At 41.7% G+C, this 25,122-nt stretch overlaps 1 protein-coding gene and 1 non-coding gene across 3 annotated transcripts in view; one reads left to right on the top strand and one right to left on the bottom strand.

The window, feature by feature from the left end:
- Positions 1-25,122, top strand: part of KCTD6 (potassium channel tetramerization domain containing 6) — a 77,855-nt gene that overhangs the window by 27,588 nt on the left and 25,145 nt on the right. The gene's annotated exons all lie outside the window — the stretch shown is intronic.
- Positions 7,684-7,759, bottom strand: TRNAV-AAC (transfer RNA valine (anticodon AAC)). Its single transcript has one exon. It is a non-coding gene; the product is annotated as a tRNA-Val (tRNA).

Here is a 25,122-nt window from a genome sequence, read left to right as displayed (position 1 = left end):
ACTGTGTCCCATAAATTTTGAGTTGTTGTATGCTCATTGTTATTCGTTTCTAGGAATTTCTTTATTTCTTCTTTGATCTCATTCTTAATCCATTCATTATTTAACACCCTGCTATTTAGCTTCCCTGTGTTTGAGAATTTTTGAGCTTTTCTGCTGTGATTCATTTCTAGTTTCATGCCGTTGTGATCGGAGAAAGTGCTTGATATGATTTCAATCTTCTTAAATTTGTTGAGAGCACTTTTGTGCCCTAACATGTGGTCTATCCTAGAGAATGTACCATGAGCACTTGAAAAGAATGTATATTCTGCTGCTTTAGGGTGAAAGGTTCTGAAGATATCTATTAAATCGAGTTGATCTAGTGTTTCCAATAAGTCTGCTGTTTCTTTGTTAATTTTCTTTCTTGAGGATCTATCTAGTGATGTTAGTGGGGTATTGAAATCCCCTACTATTATAGTGTTGCTGTTGATCTCGCCCTTTAAATCCATCAAAGTCTGTTTTATATATTTGGGTGCTCCTATATTAGGTGCATATATATTTATAATAGCTATATCTTCCTGTTGGATTACTCCCTTTATCATTATGTAGTGGCCTTCTTTATCTCTTACTATATCCTTTGTTTTAAAGTCCAATTTGTCTGATATAAGTATTGCTACCCCAGCTTTTTTTTAATTTCCATTTGCATGAAACGTTTTTTTCCATCCTTTTACCTTCAATCTGTGTGTGTCTTTTGTTCTAAGGTGTGTCTCTTGTAGACAACATATGTATGGGTCCTGTTTTCTTATCCACGCAGCTACCCTATTTTTTTGATCGGATCATTTAATCCATTTACATTTAAGGTTATTATTGATATGTAATTGTTTATTGCCATTTTATTCTTTAAAACTGTATTCCTCTTTTGCTATATTCTTTTTCTCCTTTGATCTGTTTATAACAGGTCCCTTAGCATTTCTTGCAGTCTTGGTTTGGTTGTAGTGAATTTCTTGAGTTTTTTTTTTGTCTGTAAAGCTTTATATTTCTCCTTCAATTTTAAACAATGGCCTTGCTGGATTAAGTAGTCTTGGTTGTAGGCTTTTGTTCTGCATTACTTTGAATATTTCTTGCCATTCCCTTCTGGCCTCAAGTGTTTCTGTTGAGAAGTCAGAAGTCATCCTTATGGGGGCTCCTTTGTAAGTGATAGTCTTTTTTTCTCTAGCAGATTTTAATATTTTCTGTTTATCACTTAGCTTTGGTATTTTAATTATGATGTGTCTTGGTGTTGATTTCTTTGGGTGTCTCCTGAATGGAGTTCTCTGTGCTTCCTGAACATGTGAGATATTTTCCTGCCTTAATTGAGGGAAGTTTTCAGCTATGATATGCTTGAACAAAGTCTCTATTCCTTGTTCTTTCTCTTCTTCTTCAGGAACCCCTATGATGCGGATGTTATTTCTCTTCATGTTGTCACAGAGCTCTCTAAGAGTTTCCTCAGACTTTTTGAGACTCTTTTCTTTTTTCTGCTCTGCTTTCATGCCTTTATTTTTCGTGTCCTCTAACTCGCTGATTTTATTCTCCGCTTCATCCATCGTGCTTTTAATTCCTTCCATGTGTTCTTTATTTCAGATACTGTATTTGTTATTTCTGACTGATGCTTTTTTATTATTTCAATGTCCTTTTTTATATTTGCTAACTCTTTATTTAGGTTTTCATAATGAGCATCTATTGTTGTTCTAATATGTTTGAGCATCCTAACAATTGTTATTTTGAACTCTGCATCTGGTAATTTGGTTATATCTGATTTATTTAGGTCCTTTTCTGGGGATTTCTCTTGGTTCATTTGTGTTGCATTTCTCTGCCTCCGCATTTTCTCTGTGTAACGGAAGTTTTTGGCCCCTGGAGTCCACTGGGTATGGCCTCTGTTCCCTAGGTATGGTCTGTCTGCAGGCCCGCCACCCCCTCTTCTGTTGCTGCCTAGGGCTTTTGGGTTTGGGTGTTGCCGGTGCCTGCCCACTGGGGCTGTTGCTGTGGTTTCCACCTCTCCTTCACGGGAGTGACTGTGATCACGTTCTTGGGTGCACAAGCCTTGGTGACCTTGGCCTTTGCCCCGCCCCCATGGGTGGCGTTATGGTTGGTCCCGAGGGCACTGGCAAGCACCTTTGCTCAGCTTCAGGTGTTTGCCTGTTTCCGGGCTTTCTCCCTACCCTTGCAGGAGGAGCCCGCTCATGGAACGGCTGCTAACCTTGGTTCTACTGGCTGGGCAGGACTGCATGGCCACACTCAGCTCAGTAGTGGAATTCTGCCTGTTCTGGGCTTTTGGCTCCACCCTCGCGGGAGGAGCCAGCTCCCAAGTCAGGCCACAAGCCTGGGTTCCTCAGGCAGGGCAAGGCTGTGCTCCTGCGCCCTTGCTCAAGGGCTGGTCTCCACCCCTTCCTGGGTTCCCGCCCTTCTCCCCAGGCTGGATTACAGGCTGCCGGCAGCTGGGCTTGACCGCTTTTGCACGCCTACTCCTCCCCAGCCGGGCAAGACTGAGCTCACACCTGAGCCCAGTGGTGGCCAGCAGGCTTCCGCCTTTGCTGACAGAACCGCGCTCTGCGTCCCGCCGCCACCCGCCCTCCAGCGAGCCCTCAGCCGTGTGGGTGCTGCAGTTCAGACCCTAACACTCACTACTGTCGCCCCGAAAGCTCCCTCCTTCTACGTGACTCTGCTCTGAGTGCCGCGGGCGAGCTTGTTTGGCTGCTCTCCTGCTTCCCTTTGCTGGTATTGCTGTTTCCAGGAAAAATATTCACTTCAGATTTGAGGAGTGACTCGACCCAGGGGCTAGGGTGGCTATCTCCCAAAATGTTTTTCCCTGTGCCTCCTAGATTACACTCTCTTCCTGCTAGTCCAGTCCACTCCTCTCTCCCCGTCCCCCAGAGCCCTGGCTGAGTGGTTGTGAGAGAGGTGTTCTGCACCATCCCTTTAAGAAGAATCCTGGGTCTGAGAAATCAGACTCTTTCTCACAAACAGTATCCTGACTTGTTTCCAGCTAAATACTGTCCTTACGCCTCTTCTGGGCTCTGGGGCTGCAGGCTGGGCTTTGTTCCTGGGGCCCAGGACCCTCCCATCTCTTCTAAACTCACTTCCTGCCACGTAAGTCTCTTCCGGCTGCCGTTCACTTTGGGGAGCTGGGCAGCCCTCTCCGCATTTCTGCTTTTCCTACCAGTCTCGGTGTGGCTTCTTCAGTGTTCCTTGGTTGAAGGGTCCTCTTAGTTTAGTCCAAAGTTGGTTTTTCCAGATGATGGTTCTTAAAATTAGTTTGTAATCCATTTTGGTTCTGGGGGGTGGATGTTGGTATGTCCGCCTACTCCAGCACCATCTTGTCTTCCTCATGGCCTTCTTCTGCCGTGGTGTTTTCAGTAGGGTTTCTTACTGTAGCCAGTCTTGGATTGATTTCTCAGTTGAAGGAGGACCAAACTTACGTTCAGCAGCACAATTTCCATTCACTTTTGCAAACTGGATCACTTTTCACTTGAATTCAGCACTGTACAAAAATCTTTTCTGAGCCATTTCTGGGCAGAACATGGCAAAACAGAACCTTTTGTAATATACTGATAACAAGTGTGAAACAATGAGTGCAAAGCAATGAGCGCCAAAAAGCCGGAAATGCAAGTAAAAAAATCTACAACCACTGTGTAAGACCCACCCAGTGTTTAGAACCCAAATTTTTCAAAAAAGGGTGAGTCTTATACATGGGGAAATGTGGTATACACAAATTCAATTGTATATATACAAAATTCAAAGGGAATAAAGATTTTACTGTGAAATGTGGGTCTCTAATTGTAAAGTAACTAAATCCACAAATCTGCGGGTGTTCGTAGAGGCACATAGTCGAAATAAGTTTTTGAAAAGTTTTATTAAAGGAGGAAATTTATAAAATATGCCAACCGCATATGGCTGACACAGGGCAACAGACCCAAATTGTGCAGACCCCAAAAACAGTTCCAGAGCTGTTTATATATTCCTAATTATACATGGGAGGGGAGAAAACCTGACATCAAGGCATAAGTTTAGACCTTTTGTTTAGAAATACATACATTAACCACATGCTTTCAGGAGGGGAATGGTAGTTTCCATAGAGACAGATACCTGCAAATGGTTCATTAGTATAAGAAAAGATTTTAATTTAATCTTTTTTTCTTCCTGTACCTGGCTAGCTATTCACCCCTCCTCCCATAGGTATGGGCGAAGGTCAGGGAATCCAAGTCTCCTTCCTCTTCTGCACTTACAACACAATGCCACTGGCCATCTTAGTTTTGATGCTAATCACACAAGCATAGAAACCACACTTACAAAATCTTTCTGCACACCTAGCCCAAATTAATAAAATGTTCTTTAAAGTTCCTAAAATATTAATATTAATTCTGTAGCTTTTGGCACTTTACAACATAATCAAATAATTAGGCAAATTAATATAGAGATAAAGCAAATAGGGCAAATGACAACAGTTGTGTAATCTCAGTGGTGAATAGATGGGAGTTCATTACACCATTCTTTCAACTTTTCTGTATGTTTGAAAGGTTTTCATAACATAAAATCTTTGGAGGAGGGAAGTGAGTCTCCTTCCTATCCCCATCTTCCTGGACATTCCCCTCCCAGGAAGCAAGTCCTATTAGTAGTTTCCTGCTTCTCTTTCCAGACATACTCAGATTTTATGGTTGTATGCATGCATGCACTCACACGCACTAACATCAGATCCTGAGGTTATTTCTGGTAGCGTATTGATAGTATTTAGTTTTTGTTGGGGACCGAAGTATAAACGGGTTGTTTTTACAATCTGGATATCTTTTTTTTCTTATTTTATTTTTTATTTATTCATTTTTAGAGAGGAGAGAGAGAGAGGAGAGAGAGACGGGGGGAGGAGCTGGAAGCATCAACTCCCATATGTGCCTTGACCAGGCAAGCCCAGGGTTTCGAACCGGTGACCTCAGCATTTCCAGGTCAATGCTTTATCCACTGCGCCACCACAGGTCAGGCCCAATCTGGATATCTTGGGGACAGAGGTGTTGGGCCTAACCCCCAACCATACCTGCCTAGTTAACAAAGAGCTATACCTTGTCCCACCCATGTTCTCCGGAAGAGGCTGGAAGCTAGTTTCTTATTGGTGTAAAGTTAGATTTGAATGGTATGGTGGGGGTTGTCTTGGAAACAATTGAATTGCTAATGGACCTGAATAGAAACTGATGCTCATACTTGACCAGGCCGTAGCGCAGTGGATAGAGCATCTGACTGGGATGCAGAGGACCCAGGTTCAAAACCCCCAGGCCACCAGCTTGAGCGTGGGCTCTTCTGGTTTGAGCAAAAAGCTTACCAGGTTGGACCCAAGGTCACTGGCCCAAGCAAGGGGTTACTCGGTCTGTTGAAGCCCCACGGTCAAGGCACATATGAGAAAGCAGTCAATGAACAACTAAGGTGTCACAACGAAAAACTAATGATTGATGCTTCTCATCTCTCTTTGTTACTGTCTGTCTATCCCTCTCTCTGACTCTCTTTGTCTGTAAAAAAAACAAAACAAAACTAATGCGCTTTGGGGAGCGGCCATTGCATCGGCTTAGGAGCAGTAGGGACTGTTTAATTCTATACCTTTTCCCATTTGAAGACCCCGTAATAGACTCGTCGTGGCTAGACCGCGACAAGTTTTTGTAAGCTTTAGAAATGTAGCTGTTTCAGAAAGGCAATTCAATTTAATACTCACAGTCCCTTTCCCAGGTGTCCTAACAGTTTTGTTCCTAAAACTCGCCCCTAGAGGGCGCTGGCTCCACTTGACTGCAGCAAATTGTAGGAGGTGCTGAAAACAGTTTCTGGGTCGCCACCACGCGACTCGCGGGAGCCGGGAAAGAGCCTGTTAGGGGTACAGGGGAACGTGCCTCCGAAGTATAAATACCTATATTCTTTGCCCTTAGCCACATTTTTTGTGGGTTGCAAAACTCAGACTCAGAGCCCACATTTTGGCTTTGCAGCAGCAAAGGCTGAAAGAAGAGGTTGCTTAGAAATCTTCACCCACGTGCCGTACCGTGAACTTTTAGAGGATGACTAAAACGCCCCATTTCCAGGCATAAGTGACATTTCATAGCATCCTAAATATTTTGATGCTGATTACTTGACTAGATTTAACAAAAAAAAATTTTTTTTAATTGAAGGTAACTCATTTTCTTTAATGCATTAGAACCCATTTATAACACGGAGGTTGGAAGACATTTCAGAATTAATACCAAGCTTATTCTATGCATAATTATATTTAGGGAGACAATATTTTACCACATTATCTCTAAATCTGTATAAAAATAAACTATTATTAAATGAATATGTAACTATATATATATATATATATATATATATATATATATTTTTTTTTTTTTTTTAGAGAAAGAGCCAGGAAGAAGAGAGATGAGAAGCATCAACTTGTGCTTATGTCACTTGACTGGTTCATTGATTGCTTCTCATACATGTCTTGACTCCAGGGGCTCAAGCTGAGCCAGTGACCCCTTGCTCAAGCCATTGACTTTGGGCTTAAGCCAGAAACCATGGGATCATGTTAATGATCCCACCACATTCAAGCCTGCAACCCACACTCAAGCTGGCAAGCCTGCGCTTAAACCCGCTGAGCTCGTGCTCAAGTTAGTGACCTCAGGGTTTTGAACCTAGGACTTCAGCATTGCATGTCGATGCTCTATCTACTGTGCCACCACTGGCATGAGTGTAACTTAAAAAAAATATTTAAACTAACACCAATAGATAAATGACTAGTTTAAATTAATCAAATAGAAATGTCACTGTTAAATATGTATGCTAACTTGAAGTAGACTAAAACATTGTTGGCATTACGAATATGTATATATTTTGCACCTGAAACTTGTGTAATTTTATTAATGATGTCACTTCAATAAATTCAATAAAAAGGAAAAATGAATGTGTATATAAATATCTATTTTCAGAAATGAGACTCTTTGAAAAAAATTTTATGTTGCTTAATATGCACCATAAACGTAGTATAGAGCATAATTGTTAAGAAACCAATTTTGCCACTTAAATAATTTGAACTTTAAACAGTCTGAAAAGCAATGGGTGAAATAAGATAATCTATCCCTGGCCTGATAGCTCAGTCGGTTAGAATGTGGTCCCCATATGCCAAGGTTGTGGGTTCAATCCCCAGTCCAGGGCACATACAAGAGTCTACCAATAAATACATAAATAAGTGGAACAACAAATCAATGTTTCCCACCCTCTCTCTCTCTCCCTCTCCCCTCTCCCTCTTTTTCTCCTTTCCCCCTTCCTCTTTCTAAAAACAAAAACTTATACAAAATGATTATGAAGGGAAATTTGAGAAATCAGGTGATGCTTTCTTTCTTTCTTTTTTTTTTTTTTTGCATTTTTCTGAAGCTGGAAACAGAGAGAGACAGTCAGACAGACTCCCGCATGCGCCCGACCGGGATCCACCCGGCACGCCCACCATGGGGCCACGCTCTGCCCACCAGGGGGCGATGCTCTGCCCATCCTGGGAGTCGCCATGTTGCGACCAGAGCCACTCTAGCGCCTGAGGCAGAGGCCACAGAACCATCCCCAGCGCCCGGGCCATCTTTGCTCTAATGGAGCCTCGGCTGCGGGAGGGGAAGAGAGAGACAGAGAGGAAGGTGCGGTGGAGAGGTGGAGAAGCAAATGGGCGCTTCTCCTGTGTGCCCTGGCCGGGAATCGAACCTGGGTCTTCCACACGTTAGGCTGACGCTCTACCGCTGAGCCAACCGGCCAGGGCAGGTGATGCTTTCAACCACAATTTTTTTCTAACTTTCTATTATTTTTTATTATTTATTTATTTTTTAGAGGGGGGGGAGAGAGAGAGAGAGAGAGAAGGGGGAGGAGCAGGAAGCATCAACTCCCATATGGGCCTTGACCAGGCAAGCCAGGGTTTTGAACTGGCAACCGCAGTGTTTCCAGGTTGACACTTTATCCACTGCGCCACCGCAGGTCAGGCTCTAACTTTCTATTTTGAAATAATTGTATATTCACAGGAAGTTGCAAATATAGTCTAGAGAGGGCCGTTGTATCCTGCATCTAGTTTCCCCTAATAGTTACAGCTCAGGGAACTATAGTATAGTATCAAAACCAGAAAATGGCCTGACCTGTGGTGGCACAGTGGGATAAAGCATCGGCCTGGAACACTGAGGTTGCCGGTTCGAAACCTTGGGCTTGCCTGGTCATGTCACATATGGGAGTTGATGCTTCCTGCTCCTCCCCCTTCTCTCTCTCTCTCTCTCTCTCTACCCCTCTCTAAAAATCAATAAAAAAAAAACACCAGAAAACTGACATTGGTACAATGTATGTGTGTGCTATTTTATCACCTGTGTAGAACTGAGTAACCACCACTGCAATCAAGATACAGAACTGTTTGTCGCCATAGAAATCTTCATGCTTCCCTGTTATAGTCACACCCACCCTTGCTCCCATTATCCCTACCCCTGGCAACCACTAAGAAGTTCTCCATCTATCTAATTTTATCATTTTGAAACTGTTATATAAGTGGAATCATACAGCATGAGTTTGGTTTTTCCACTTAGCATAATGCCCTTGAGATCCATACAAGGTGTTGCCTGTATCAGTGGTTTGTTGTTGGATAGTATTTCAAAGTATGCATGTACCACAGTTTGCTTAATCATTCACCTGTTATAGAATACTTTGGTTGTTTCCAGTTTTGGGCTATTACAAATAACTATGCACAATTATGTACAGGTTTTTGTGTGGACATAATTTTCATTTTTCTGGGATAAATGCCCAGAACTGTGATTGCTGGGTTGTAGGGTAAGTGTATGCTTAGTTTTTAAAGAAACTGCCAAATTGTTTTTCAGAGTACTATACCATTTTACATTTCCAACCACAGTTGTCTTTTTATATTATACAAAATGTTATTGACTCCTGTTAGCACAGTAGCACTAGGCCAGAGGCACATGAGAATCTGAGACACTTTTAATTTCTAGAGAAAATAAATTTAGTATACATCAGGTAAAGAAAAAAGGAGAGATCAAGACTAATCTTTTTGTTGGCCCACAAGGTCCCATGTTTAAGTTTTAGGTTTTCAGAATGACTTTTTTCGTCACCATCAAGCTAATCTTTAGTTGGAAAGCTATAATACATTGCATAAGCCACTTAGGTGTACCCCTGGTTGTATTCTGTCCTGATTCCCTGGGAAGGTTGGGCTTATTTCCGGAATATTCTACCCAATGATAGTTATTTAGAGAATTTAGTCATTTCAAAACCTTCCTCTCCCAGGGACCTCTGTACCTACACACTTGTTCTAGGCTTCCAGCACTAAACATCATTAAAACTTTTTTTTTTTTTTTTTTTTTACAGAGAGAGATAGACAGGGATGAGAGATGAGAAGCATCAATCATCAGGTTTTTTTTTTTCATTGTGACACCTTAGTTGTTCATTGATTGCCTTCTCACATGCGCCTTGACTGCGGACCTTCAGCAGACTGAGTAACCCCTTGCTCGAGCCAGCGACCTTGGGTCCAAGCTGGTGAGCTTTGCTCAAACCAGATAAGCTCGCGCTCAAGCCAGCGACCTCGGGGTCTTGAACCTGGGTCCTCTGCATCCCAGTCTGATGCTCTATCCACTGCGCCACCGCCTGCTCAGGCAGCATTAAAATATTTTTAAACATGTCTGTCCATCATCCTCCTCCCCATCCATTTTTAGTTGTTAGAGTCTAGGATGAGGTCACACTTCCTTGTGTTAGGAGTGCAGGGTCCAGAGTAATGGACGTTGTGCCCTACCTGTGGTCCTTGGACAAGTAACAACTTCTGAGCCTGAATTTCCTCATCTGTACATTTGAGGTGATTGATAACAGTACCAGCCAATAGGGCCATTCAGCTATTCTACAGAAAATTAGTTATAGGGTGTATACTATGAGGCAGACAAGGATACCATGGTGAGCAAAAAGGAGGTCCTACCCTCAGAGAGTACAATTAAAAGAGAAAACCTAAATACAGTGTCCAGCCTGGCCTTTGGCATGTTGGCCTTACAAGAAACATTATTTAGCCTGACTGGTGGTGGTGCAGTGAATAGTTAAAAACCCTGAGGTTGCTGGCTTGAATGTGGGCTCATCAGCTTGACCATAGGGTTGCTTGCTTGAGTGTGGGATCATTGACATGATCCCATGGTTGCTGGCTTGAAGTCCAAGGTTGTTGGCTTGAGCAAGGGGTCATTGGCCTGGCTGGAGTCCCATGATCAAAGCACATACGAGATGCAATTAATCAACAATTAAAGTGCCACAGTTACAAGTTAATGCTTCTCATCTCTCTCCCTGTCTCTGTCTCTGCCTTCTCCTCTCTATTGCAAAACAAACAAACCAAAAAAACCCCACATTATTTTATTATTGTAGTCAAGCTCAATACTTGTTTATGGACTTGATTGGAATATGAACCCAGTATTACACATTTGGTCTAATATTCTTTCTTTCTTTCTTTCTTTCTTTCTTTCTTTCTTTCTTTCTTTCTTTCTTTCTTTCTCTCTCTCTCTCTCTCTCTCTCTCTCTCTTTCTTTCTTTCTTTCTTTCTTCTTTCTTTCCTTTTTGAAGCAGACAGACAGACTCCCGCGTGTACCCGACCAGGATCCACCCGGCAAGCCCACCAGGGGGCGATGCTCTGCCCATCTGGGGCGTTGCTCTGTTGCAACCAGAGCCATTTTAGTGCCTGATGCAGAGGCCATGGAGCCATTCTCAGCGCCTGGGGCCAACTTTGCTCCAGTGGAGGCTTGGCTGCAGGAGGGGAAGAGAGAGATAGAGAGGAAGGAGAAGGGGAGGGGTGGAGAAGCAGATGGGCACATCTCCTGTGTGCCCTGGCTAGGAATCGAATCCAGGACATCCACATGCCTGGCCAATGCTCTATCACTGAGCCAACAGGCCAGGGCCTGCTCTAGTATTCTTATTCATTGTAGTCAAACATTAATTAGTCAGCTGTGCTGGTCTCATCCCTTTGCTAAAGGCAGATCAATTACTGACCAAGGGCACTCCATTTTGTGTTTAAAACGTTTAAATTCATTTTCTCTTGCTGTAAACATACAATTTCAAAAAGTCCTTTTTAAAAAAACAAAAAAAAGCTTTATTGTTTCCATTTGATCCAAAGCATGGGAGATGGTCCCAGGGTGGGTAAAAGGGTGCCTAGTGGTTTCAGGGAGAGGCTCAGGCAGAAGCTTGACACCAGGGGATGCAGAGGGGATCCTCAAAGGCCTCTGGGCTCCAAAGGCTCCTAATTGTGCTTGAGGGTGAGCTTTTCAAAGAGATACTTGTCCAGTGCTGCCTGGGGGCCAGCCAGCCTTCAGACGTTAGTCAGGTGGTTGCCTATCTTCTTGATGAGTTTCACCTCATACATGAAGTGGTTTTCCAGGAAGTCACAGAAATGAGCGTCTGTCTGGGTAGAACCCAGGGCATACAGATATATAAGGACCTAGTTCAGGTCCTTCTCCATGACCATGTGGCTCCTGTGACATTCTAGTTTTGTTCCATTCATCTTGGGAAAACTTCTGCACATCCTGGAAGAGGGTATGACTCCAGGCTAGTTTTGCATATTCAAGAGATGCTTGACGCTGTTGAGATTCTCTTCCGCCTAGTCAAGGAAGAAGTGGCCCATGTCCTCCAGAGCCACATCGTCACAGTTGAAATAGAAATAATAGGGGAAACTCAATAGTTAGAAATGCAGCTTTAGTAATAGCAGCTTTTAGTTATAATCAATAGGATTAATGATTAATGTAAGTAAAAAGCCTTATTCCAGGAGGTGGATACATGAATAGGCCTACATCACTTTATGAGGCTGCAAACAATCTACCTTTGTGCCCCAGGCCCAGGAGATCCACAAACATAATGGCACCTAAGCCCTGATGCTCCAAGGACAGAAGCCTGCTAACAGGGAAACAGGTAAAGTACTGGTCAGCAGAAGAAATGCTAGAAGAATCCCTGGACTGCAACTTTCATCTAATTAACTTATCCCTAAATTCCAAACCCCTTGCTTATCCCTTTCCTCCCCTTATAAAAAAGTTGGCTAAGATGAGATGTTAAGATGGGTTTTGGGTACAGAACTCCCATCTTCTCAGATCATCGGCCATCTAAATAAAGCACCCATAAGGAGTCAATCTTTGTCTATGTTTATTTGGCTGAGTGCTGACAGGCAGCATGAACACACACTTTTCTGGTTTCAGAAACCCAGAGAGGTAGGTGTAGGAGGTGTGCAAATGCAGCTTGACTAGGCAGTTAGTGGATAGTGGCCTCCACCTTGGTGGAGTATTTCTGATGAGCTGGGGAGCTCATGGTTGCTCAGCAATAAGGAGTTAAGCTCAGACAATGGTGCTGGCTGGTCTCAGGGATTGAGGTGGCTTTGAAGGCGGCCATGGGGAAAGAGGTTGGAGGATGGCTGGAGGCTAGAACCCTGGTCGGCAAACTGCTGCTCGAGAGTCCTACCTCGATAAGGAATGTACCTACCTATATAGTTTAAGTTTAAAAAATTTGACTCTCAAAAGAAATTTCAATCATTGTACTGTTGATATTTGGCTCTGTTGACTGAGTTTGCTGACCAGTGGGCTAGAACAAGGGGCATACCTGGCTCTGTTCTACCCAAACACTGTGGAAACAAGAAAGAGATCCCAACGACCCCAGAAGGCACTGCCTGAAGAAAGAGTCTTTATACAAACTTGCAAAAAAGCCCCTTACAGTGTTCCAACATCACATATTATCAAAAGATGCCCACTACAATGGAAACAATTTTATTGTTTGTAAATGGTAACATATTTTATAAACACTTAAGCAGAAATACAAAATTTAGCAGGAGTAAAACCCTTAGAGGAAATTAATTTTTTATATCCATAAAAATGCCAAAAAGGTAGCTAAGAGAATAGAATGTGGCAGTTAAATAAAGACAAAAATACTCAAACGAGGCCTGAATTTTAGGCAAAATTTGTTATGCACATTGGTCATTGAGAAGCCTGATCACCAGGTAAATGTATTATTAGAGCACATGACTCTGGTCAGAGTAGTTGGGGCCCTATTCTCTACTAGTGAGACAGGTTAGTTGGCCAGGGCAAGTGGAATAGGGAAATTGAGACAGATAAATAGCCAAGCAGTTTACAACCATCTAGCAAATCACAAAATCCTACGTTTCCTAACGTTTTTAGAGAGCCAAAGCAGAGCACTGCCTAAGCTCCTCCGGTTGCTTCTTTTATCCTAAACCTTTCTTTTGTTTCACTGTCTCCAGCTTTAATAAGCATACTCTCAAAATCACCTGGACTCGTGCTCTGAATTCTTTCCCGCATGCGGCTAAAAACCCATTGCCCTGCCTGACCTGTGGTGGCGCAGTGGATAAAGCATCAACCTGGAAACGCTGAGGTTGCCGGTTCAAAACCCTGGGCTTGCCTGACCTGTGGTGGCCTAGTGGATAAAGCGTCGACCTGGAAATTCTGAGGTCACCGGTTCGAAACCCTGGGCTTGCCTGGTCAAGGCACATATGGGAGTTGATGCTTCCAGCTCCTCCCCCTTCTCTCTCTCTGTCTCTCCTCTCTCTCTCTCTCTCTCTCTCTCTCTCTCTCTCTCTCTCTCTCTCCTCTTTAAAAAATTGAATAAATAAAAAATAAAAGAAAAATAAAAGAAAAAACAAACAAAAACCCTGGGCTTACCTGGTCAAGGCACATATGGGAGTTGATGCTTCCTGCTCCTCCCCTCTTCTCTCTCTCTCTCTCTCTCTCTCTCTCTCTCTCTCTCCTCTCTATAATGAATAAATAAAATCTTAAAAAAAAAACACAAACCCATTGCCCTGGCCAGATAGCTGGATTGGTTAGAGCATCATCCCAAAGCAGAGAGGTTGCCAGTTTCATACCCAGCTAGGGCACACACAGAAACAGATCAATGTCCTATCTCTCTCACTCTCTCCCTTTCTATCTGTAAAATAAATAAAATAAATTAAAAACATTTTGGTGGTGGCACAGTGGATTAGAGCATCAGACTGGGACGCAGAAGACCCAGGTTCAAATCCCCAAGGTCGCAGACTTGAGCACGGACTCATCCAGTTTGAGTGCGGGCTCACCAGCTTGAGTGTGGGGTCACTGGCTTGAGTTTGGGATTATAGACATGACTCCATGGTTCCTGGCTTGAGCCCAAAGGTTGCTGGCTTGAAGCCCAAGGTTGCTGGCTTGAACCCAAGGTTGCTGGCTTGAGCAAGGACTCACTTGCTCTGCTGTAGCCCCCGAGTCAAGGCACATATGAGAAAGCAATAAATGAATAACTAAGAAGCTGTAACAAATAATTGATGCTTCTCATCTCTCTCTCCCTTCCTGTCTGTCCCTATCTGTCTCTCCCTTCCTGACTGTCTGTCCCTATCTCTCTCTCTCTCTCTCTCTCTCTCTCTCTCTCTCTGTCACACACAAAAAAAAGTCCAAACACTTCTGGCCAGCCCAAGGCAGACCTGCTCTGGCCCAGTCCCTTTCTGGTGCCACTTAACACACAGAACCGCAGGGGTCTCCAGTAACCATTATAGTGAATGAATAGACAGAGGCAGGTAACATAGACTCTAGTCATAGTTCATGGACCAGCTAGCAATGTGACTTTGCAAAATTCCCCTGATTTCTCCTAAGCCTGAGTTTATTCATGCATAAAATGACAGAATGGATTTAGATAATCATTACAGCCCCTATAAGCTCTAAGATTCCTGAGACTTTACTGCAATCAGAGCTCCTTCCATGTTTTGACCTTTCCAATAGACTCCAGGCTAGAATAGAGATGAAGAGTACCATTTTTTTGATGGGCTCTTGAAGACTGCCAAGAGTTTGCTATGGGAACGGTTAATGTTCTGTGTGTCAAAGACCCATTTCCCCAGGCTCTCAGAATGTAAATGTTAGGGGGATAAAAACAATGAAACCTAGGTTCTGGTTCATTTGAGTCAGAGCTGCTCACCCTTCGTGGTACATCCCTGGAGCAGAAGGGTGTCCTTTTTGGCCTGAAGCTTCATAAACTTGAGTTTAGGCTGTCAGCACTGATTTAAAGAAATTTGGTAAGCTTAGTGGATACAGTGTCAGACTGGCATATGGACGTTTAAGGTTCAATTTTGGTCAGGACACAGGAGAAGCGCCCATCTGCTTCTCCCCACACTCTCCCCCTCCTTTCCCTTCTCTCCCTCTTGCTTTCCTGCAGCCAGTGGCTCATTGGTTTGACCATCTCCCTGGGCACTGAGGATAGCTTTGTTGATCTGAACATGTCAGCTTCAGATGCTAAAAATAGCTCTGTACCCAAGTATTAGCCCAATATGGGGTTGCTAGGTGAATTCGGGTTGGAGTCCATGAGGGAGTCTGCCTACCTCCTTTCCTCTCACCTAAAAAAGAAAAGAAAAAGAGAGAGAGAGAAAGAAAGAATGAAAGAAAGAGAAAAAGGAAGGAAGAAAGAAGGGAAGGAAGAAAGAAAGGAAAGAAGAAAGAAAGAAAAAGAGATTTGGTAGTTTGCTTTTGAGAAAGAACGGACATTTGCAGGAGGGGCTGGGGGCTAATAGTGAAACCTGAGCTGGCTTTCACCTCCTGGAAGAGCAGAGTCAGATGTTTGCACTGAAGGCTGTGGTGTCAAATCCACAACTGCACAAGCCTTATACCTTAACCACTTTAAATGGGTAAGGTGTTGCAACCTAACAGTTTTCATTGCTAAACCCTAGCCGCAAACACAAATCTCTTCCTTTCCATGCTGCGAAAAAAGACATTTCCACATAAAAAAAATTATATTTTGAAAAATAGAAAATGCTCATTTCTGTGATCACCACTACCCAGGTTTTCACTCACTGAGAAGCAAGGGCCTCAGGACCACCATTGATGGAGCAGTCTGGGTCATTTAGTCAGAGTCCGTTGAAATGCCTTGAGATTAACAGGATTGGGTGGGAAAGGCTGTGATCAGTGGCCGTTTTCTGCCAGGTGTATTAATCTGTTCTTCCTCTCCCTCATTTGCTTCCTCGTTTGTGCCCAAGCCCAGACCAAAAGCCTCTGGACAACTGCCACCAGCATGCTCTCTTCCCCATGATGGGCCTGGACTGGTGACTACAGACCTACCTTCTTATCTACCCTTGCTGGAATCTGTGGACTTTGCATCCTCTCCAATCTCCTGGGAACAAGCAACGTTGAGTTCTTGCTGTAGCTGGTATAAATTTCAGTCCATGACTCGGGTGGACAAGAAAAAAGCTTTTTCCTAGAAATCCCCTCTGCGCGCAGGCCTCTGTCCTGTTAAACTGGTTAAATCCTCTCACGCAGTCTTTCCTGGGCACACACCCCTGCTCTTCAGCAGCACACACACACACTGATTGTCACACAGGTCTAGGGGTTAAGCAAAGCCAAGGACATGATTCTGGCTCTGGTTCATCAGTCACATGGTTGGCTGAGGGCTCTATTGGCCCCGCCCATGTGGCTCTTAGGTTCTCTGCTGCTTTCCTCCCAGTATGGGGCCTCAAGAAAGTTCCTGAGTTTGTCCCAGTGGCTGATTACACCACCTTCCATGGGTTTCTAGACTCCAGACAGTGTTCCCAAATCAGCTTCCTCACTAAGTGGAGGAAGGGAGAAAGGAAAATTCAGGAAGAACCAACAGTGTGGACTAACACTCTTGACATAATCCAGGCCAACAGCCTGCTCTCTGTTTACTCCCACTCTGGGTTTCTACATGGGAAATGAGAGGCATCTATTTTTTCAAAAGAACTAATAAAATGATAAAAAGTAATGTTCTCTAATATCTATTGAGAAAACGGAACCTGGCATTATTTGATTTAATCAGAACAACTGCCTCTTGGACTAGGTACTATTATTATTTCCATTTTACAGATTAGAAAACTGAGGCTCAGTGAGATAAGACACTTGCTCAAGGTCACACAGCAAACAGTGTGGAAGCTGGGATTTAACCTCAGCCTTCCTGACACTAGAGTCCAAATCTTTATTTATAAGCAGTGTTCAACAGTTTTAGATGCTTTAAAAAAAAGAAAAAGAAAAAAAAAAGATAGAAGGCCAAACCTATAAGCCTAGGATGACATTTAAAAATTCTGTTTTTATGGAGTTTGTACTGTGGTCTGGCCTTTCTCTCAGTGGAACTAGAAACTAGCACCCAGCAGTTACTCCAGCAGCCAGGCTTGAGTTAATAAATATTTGTTGACTGATTGTACATCTCACTAGCAATTTTGCATTTTCAGATACTTTTGTGTCTAGTTCAGATGTGGCAGAAAGAGAGTGAGAGGTTGCTGGTGGAATTGTTTCCTCTAAAAAATAAGAAAAACCCTTCTAGTTCTGTTTTTTTTTTTTAAATAATTTTATTTTTTTAATGGGGTGACATCAATAAATCAGAATACATATATTCAAAGATAACAAGTCCAGGTTATCTTGTCGTTCAATTATGTTGCATACCCATCACCCAAAGTCAGATTGTCCTCTGTCACCTTCTATCTTGTTTTCTTTGTGCCCCTCGCCCTCCCCCTTTCCCTCTCCCTTTCCCCCCTCTCCCCCCCCCCCCCGTAACCACCACACTCTTATCAATGTCTCTTAGTTTCACTTTTATGTCCCACCTACGTATGGAATAATGCAGTTCCTGGTTTTTTCTGATTTCCTTATTTCGCTTCGTATCATGTTATAAAGCTCCCATCATTTTGCTGTAAATGTTCCGATGTCATCATTTCTTATGGCTGAGTAGTATTCCATAGTGTATATGTGCCACATCATCTTTATCCAGTCATGTATTGACGGGCTTTTTGGTTGTTTCCATGTCCTGGCCACTGTGAACAATGCTGCAATAAACATGGGGCTGCATGTGTCTTTACGTATCAATGTTTCTGAGTTTTGGGGGTATATACCCAGTAGAGGGATTGCTGGGTCATAAGGTAGTTCTATTTTCAGTTTTTTGAGGAACCACCATACTTTATTCCATAACAGTTGTACTACTTTACATTCCCACCAACAGTGAATGAGGGTTCCTTTTTCTCCACAGCCTCTCCAACATTTGCTATTACCTGTCTTGCTAATAATAGCTAATCGAACAGGTGTGAGGTGGTATCTCATTGCAGTTTTGATTTGCATTTCTCTAATAGCTAAAGAAGATGTGCATCTTTTCATATATCTGTTGGCCATTTGTATTTCTTCCTGGGAGAAGTGTCTGTTCATATCCTCTTCCCATTTTTTTATTGGATTGTTTGTTTGTTTGTTGTTGAGTTTTATGAGTTCTTTGTATATTTTGGATATTAGGCCCTTATCTGAGCTGTTGTTTGAAAATATCATTTCCCATTTAGTTGGCTGTCTGTTGATTTTGTTATCAGTTTCTCTTCCTGAGCAAAAACTTCTTAGTCTGATGTAGTCCCATTCATTAATTTTTGCCTTCACTTCTCTTGCCTGTGGAGTCAAATTCATAAAATGCTCTTTAAAACCCAGGTCCATGAGTTTAGTACCTATGTCTTCTTCTATGTACTTAATTGTTTCAGGTCTTATGTTTAGATCTTTGATCCATTTTGAGTTAATTTTAGTACAGGGGGACAAACTGTAGTCCAGTTTCATTCTTTTGCATGTGGCTTTCCAGTTTTTCCAGCACCATTTATTGAAGAGGCTTTCTTCTCTCCATTGTGTGTTGTTGGCCCCTTTATCAAAAATTATTTGACTATATATATGTGGTTTTATTTCTGGGCTTTCTATTCTGTTCCATTGGTCTGAGTGTCTATTCTTCTGCCAATACCATGCTGTTTTGATTGTCATGGCCCTATAATATAGTTTGAAGTCAGGTATTGTAATGCCCCAGCTTCATTCTTTTTCTTTAGGATTGCTTTGGCTGTTCGGGGTTTTTTATAGTTCCATATAAATCTGATGATTTTTTGCTCTATTTCTTTAAAAAATGTCATTGGAAGTTTGATGGGAATTGCATTAAATTTGTATATTGCTTTGGGTAATATAGCCATCTTGATTATATTTATTCTTCCTAGCCAAGAACAAGGTATATTCTTCCATCTCATTATATCTTTTTCAATTTCCCTTAACAATGGTTTATAGTTTTCATTATATAAGTCCTTTACATTCTTTGTTATGTTTATTCCTAAGTATTTTATTTTTTTTGTTGCAATCGTGAAGGGGATTATTCTTTTGAGTTCGTTCTCAATTGTTTCATTGTTGGCATATAGAAAGGCTATTGACTTCTGTATGTTAATTTTGTATCCTGCGACCTTACTGTATTGGCTTATTGTTTCTACTAGTCTTTTTGTGGATTCTTTGGGGTTTTCGATGTATAGGATCATATCATCTGCAAAAAGTGATACCTTTACTTCTTCTTTTCTGATATGGATGCCTTTTATTTCTTTGTCTTGTCTGATTGCTCTGGCTAGAACCTCTAGTACCACATTAAATAAGAGTGGAGAGAGTGGACAACCCTGTCTTGTTCCTGATTTAAGGGGGAAAGCCTTCAGTTTAGTGCCATTTAATATGATGTTAGCTGATGGTTTATCATATACGGCCTTTATCATGTTGAGATATTTTCCTTCTATACCCATTTTGTTGAGAGTCTTAAACATAAAAATGTGTTGTATTTTATCGAAAGCCTTTTCTGCGTCTATTGATAAGATCATGTGGTTTTTGTTCTTTGTTTTGTTGATATGGTGTATTACGTTAACCGTTTTACATATGTTGAACCATCCTTGAGATTCTGGGATGAATCCCACTTGATCATGATGTATTATTTTTTTAATATGTTGTTGTATTTGATTTGCTAGTATTTTGTTTAGTATTTTAGCATCTGTATTCATTAGAGATACTGATCTGTAGTTTTCTTTTTTTGTGCCATCCTTGCCAGGTTTTGGTATGAGGGTTATGTTGGCCTCATAAAATGTGTTTGGAAGTATTGCTTCTTCTTCAATTTTTTGGAAGACTTTGAGTAGAATAGGAACCAAGTCTTCTTTGAATGTTTGATAGAATTCGCTGTAGTATAGCCGTCAGGGCCTGGACTTTTATTTTTGGGGAGGTTTTTAATGGTTTTTTCTATTTCTTCTCTACTAATAGGTCTGTTTAGGCTTTCTGCTTCTTCTTGACTCAGTCTAGGAAGGTTGTATTGTACTAGGAATTTATCCATTTCTTCTAGGTTGTTGAATTTAGTGGCATAAAGTTTTTCATAGTATTCTACAATAATTCTTTGTATATCTATGTTGTCCATGGTGATTTTTCCTCTTTCATTTTGGATTTTGTTTATATGAGTTCTTTCTCTTTTTTCCTTAGTAAGTCTTGCCAAGAGTTTGTCAATTTTGTTGATCTTTTCAAAGAACCAGCTCCTTTTTCTATTAAATTTTTCTATAGTTTTTCTGTTCTCTATTTCATTTATTTCTGCTCTGATTTTTATTATCTCCTTTCTTCTGCTGGTTTTGGGTTTTCTTTGTTCTTCTTTTTCTAGTTCCTTAAGGTGGGAAGTTAAGTGGTTCACTTGGGCTCTCTCTTGTTTGTTCATATATGCGTGAAGTGATATGAACTTCCCTCTTATCACTGCTTTTGCTGCATCCCATAGATTCTGATATGTTGTATTGTCATTTTCATTAGTCTGTATATATCTTTTGATCTCTGCACTTATTTCTTCTTTGACCCATTCATTTTTTAAAAGTATGTTGTTTAGTTTCCACATATTTGTGGGATTTTTTTCCTCTTTTTTGCAGTTGAATTCTAGTTTCAAGGCTTTATGATCATAAAATATGCTTGGTAAAACTTCGATTTTTCTGAATTTGCTGAAGTTGTTTTTGTAGCCCAACATATGGTCAATTCTTGAGGATGATCCATGTACACTGGAGAAAAATGTATACTCAGTCACTTTGGGATGAAATGTCCTGTAGATGTCTATCATATCCAGGTGCTCTAGTGTTTTGTTTAAGGCCACTATATCTTTGTTGATTCTCTGTTTGGATGACCGATCTAGAGCTTTCAGCGGTGTATTGAGGTCTCCAAGTATGATTGTATTTTTGTCAGTTTTTGTTTTAAGATCAATAAGTAGCTGTCTTATGTATTTTGGTGCACCTTGGTTTGGTGCATATATATTAAGAATTGTTATGTCTTCTTGATTCAGTGTCCCCTTAGCCATTATGAAATGGCCATTTTTGTCTCTGAGTACTTTTGCTGTCTTGTAGTCAGCATTATCCGATATGAGTATTGCTACACCTGCTTTTTTTGGATGTTATTTGCTTGGAGTATTGTTTTCCAGCCTTTCACTTTGAATTTGTTTTTATCCTTGTTACTTAGATGAGTTTCCTGTAGGCAGCATACAGTTGGATTTTCTTTTTTAATCCATTCTGCTACTCTGTGCCTTTTTATTGGTGAGTTTAATCCGTTTACATTTAGTGTAATTATTGACACTTGTGAGTTCCCTATTGCCATTTTATAGATTGCTTTCTGTTAGTTTTGTGTCTTGTTTGTTCCTTCTCTTTCGTTTTTCTATCTTTTGTTTTTATTTGGTTGTATTCCATACATCTTTCCTCTGTTGCTATCTTTTTTATCTCATGTGCTTCTATGGTGGTTTTTTCAATGGTGGTTACCTTTGAGTAATGGAAAGGGTCCCTACCCTGTTCATTGTAGCGAACTATTTTGTGAGTACTTTTGCACTCCATCATCCTTTGCTACTGTTAATCTCCATCTTCTCCCCCTCTTTCTTTTTGTTGTTGTCACAGTTTAAATTTAGTTTTATTGTGTTCTTCTTGGAGCTTTTACTTGTGGCTCTGTTTTTTTTTTGTTCTTTGTATCTGATTGGAGAACCCCCTTTAGTAATTCCTGGAGTGGGGGTTTTCTGATGATAAATTCCCTCATCTTTTCTGTATCTGTGAATGTTTTTATTTCTCCTTCATATTTGAAGGATAGCTTTGATGGGTATAGTATTCTTGGCTGAAAGTTCCTCTCTTTCAGGACTTTAAATATTGGGGTCCACTCTCTTCTAGCTTATAGAGTTTCTGCTGAGAAATCTGATGATAATCTAATGGGCCTTCCTTTATATGTTGTATTCTTCTTTTCCCTGGCTGCCTTGAGAATTTTTTCTTTGCTGTTGGTTTGTGTCAATTTCATTATGATATGCCTTGGAGTAGGTTTGTTGGGGTTAAGAAAACTCGGAGTTCTGTTTGCTTCTTGAACTTGAGGCTTTAGTTCTTTCCACAGGCTTGGGAAGTTCTCATCTATTATTTGTTTGAATATATTCTCCATTCCATTTTCTCTCTCTTCTCCCTCTGATATACCTATTATTCTTATGTTATTCTTTTTGATGGAGTCAGATAATTCTTGTAGGGCTATCTCATTTTTTAAAATTTTTGAGTCTCTTTCTTCTTCTCTCTGTTGTGCAAGTTGCTTGTCTTCTATTTCACTAATCCTCTCTTCTATCTGACCTGTTCTATTAGCTAAGCTTGTTACTTCGTTTTTCAGCTCGTGAATTGAGTTTTTCATCTCTGTTTGATTTGTTTTTATAGTTTCAATTTCCTTGGACATATATTCTTTGTGTTCATTGAGTTGTTTTCTGAGCTCCCTAAATTGCCTTTCTGTGTTTTCTTGTATATCTTGGAAGATTTTTAGGATTTCTATCTTGAATTCTCTGTCATTTAGCTCCAAGGTTTCCAATATATTAAATTTTTTCTCCATAGATTTTTCCTCATCTAGCTGTGTTACCTCTCTTTCTTTTGTATCCATGATATTCAATTTTCTCTTCCTTAATGGCATCTGAGGGTGGTTTTGTTGATAGTATTAATGATATTTAATAAAGAATAAAAAGTTAAAAAAATAAAAAATCGAAAAGAGTTGTTTTTTTAAAAAAAATTAATAATGAAATAAAGAAAAATAAAATAAAATAAAAATTTTAAAAAAAGGAAATTATCCCCCCCCCCTCCTTTTTTCCTCTCCTCTCCTCTCCCCTCTTTCTTGAGAAAATCTTGTGGTGAACTGTGAATTATAACAAACAATGCCTGTAATAGAGGGCCTGAATTGGGGAAAAGTAATAAAGGGGCAAAAAAAAAAGAAGAAACAAAAAGAAAAAAAAGGGGAGGTATGGACCCACAAAAAGCAAATAAGGAGAAAATTTGGGTCAAGAATAAAATGATTTGCTTTTAGGTGTTGGTTGACTAAGAGTTAGAGAGGAATAAGAGGAAAACAGAAAAACGGGGGGACAAATTAAAAAATTACTATTGTATTTAGTGGAACAAGAACTAGATAAGATGGAGAGCCAGGGATGGGAGCACTGCTAGTGAGTTAAAAAGGTGAAGTAAAAACCCCCCAAAATGCCACAAATATAAGTTTGAGTCCCAGATAAGATAATTTGTTTGTTATTGAGGTTTGAATGAGAGGAGATTTAAAGGAGAAAGGAAGAAACTAATATAGAGGGAGAAAAGAAAGAGAGAGAGAGAGAGAAAGAGGGAACCACTAAAAGAAGAAAAAAGAAAAAAGAGGAGAGAGAGAGAGAGAGTTAAGGGTTTTGGAGTGCAGCCCTCATAGAGAGAAAGGAAGAGGAGAGAAAAGATAATGGGAGATGTAACACTTATGGGTAGTGTAGTTCAAGGAGAGGAGAGAGTAAGACCGGCAGAGAGTTAATTGGCCAAATTGGAGGAGGAAAAAAAATATCAAGAATGAAGATAAGAGAAACAAACGAACAAATATAATAAAATGGGATAGGATATAAAGTCTGCAGATTATTCTTGATTTTGAGAGGTTATCTTCTTGCTTTTTCTTTTCTCTCCCTCTTCCTGGTTGGTGACTCTGTACCCCGGGTTCTGCCCCTTTGGCATGCTCAGGTAGAGGTTTGCAGTTGATAAGTCTCTATGGCGATGTCATGTATTGTGCTTTAGTCTCGTTGGCAGTCGAGGCTCATTAGCATTTATAGGCTCTGACAGTGAGAGAGTCCGTGTTCCTGGAGCCTTTCTCCTAGTCTTTCCTTCCTCAATTAGTAGCCTGATAATCCAGCTATGGGGTTGCTGCTGCCTCTGCCTGGATAGTAAGAGGCTCAAAGAGCTGGCAACTCCCCACTCTATTTCCACTCAGCACAGGGCTCTGGGTAAAGCTCAGTCACTCAGAGCTGCTAGCATAATCAGGCGGGGTTTCCGCCCACTCAAAGACCTCTGGCTCTGCCACTCTGTCCGGTAACACAGGCGGGCGCCCACTTCCGGGGTGCTTGGAGGAAACTCTTGCTCACTATCTGTGCACAGACCAGGATATCCGGCCAGCATTCTCACGCTCTGAGTGAAACCCCCAACCTCATGGAAAAGTTCCTGCGTTGGAATTAGCTCTCGCTCCGTCCCCGTGCGCGGCTTTTGCAAGGCGCTGGGGCGGCCCGAGATTCCGCTTTGGCCCACACAAAGGCTCCTGACTCTGCCCCTCTGTGCGATAACACGGGCGCGCACTGCCGAGGCACTCGGAGAAATCTCTCGCTATCTGCGCGCGCAGACCAGGATATCAGGCCGGCCGCGTTTCCCGGCCGCTGAGTGAAACTTCCACCAGCACGGAAAAATTCCACCGTTGGAATTAGTTCTCACTCCCTTCCGTGTGCGGCTTTTCCAGGGCGCTGGGGCTGCCCAGAGATTCCGCTTTCGGCCCACACAAAGGCCTCTGACTCTGCCTCTCTGTGGGGTAACACGGGCACCCATTCCCGGGGCTTAGGAAGAAATCTCTCGCCCACTATCTGCGCTCGCCGACCAGGGGATCGGGTAAAATGGCTGCCCCGCTTGTCTTTCTTTGTTTGGGTTTGGCACGAGTGTTAGCTTGTATTGCCCGGGTTGCCACAGGATCAGTTTTTCCTCAGCTTGGATCTCTGTGCCACAGCCTGGTTCGGCCGTTTGTGCCGCAGCCTGGATCTATTCACCCCCTTTGCCTGCTTCAGTTTCTATATTCACGGATCCCAGAGAAAGCCGCCCTGTTTAGGTTAGTGAGGAAGGCGGAGCATTTCTTACTCCCTATTTCCTTCTGGGTTTGGTTATATATTTAGCCAATTTTTCGCTCGACCATACCTTCGGGTGTATTGTGAAACATCTGGAGGCTCCAAGGATAGGTTTTTCTGTTTCTGGTTGAAGATTTTGTTGAGTTTTGGGGGAGATTTATCAGTATCGCTTCCTACCCCGCCATTACTCTGACGTTATCTCTCTAGTTCTGCTTTTTAAAAGTTGCC

Source organism: Saccopteryx bilineata, chromosome 10 (genome assembly GCF_036850765.1).
Source record: "Saccopteryx bilineata isolate mSacBil1 chromosome 10, mSacBil1_pri_phased_curated, whole genome shotgun sequence".
Taxonomy (NCBI): Eukaryota; Metazoa; Chordata; class Mammalia; order Chiroptera; family Emballonuridae; genus Saccopteryx; species Saccopteryx bilineata.
This window is presented reverse-complemented; position numbering and strand designations above follow the sequence as displayed.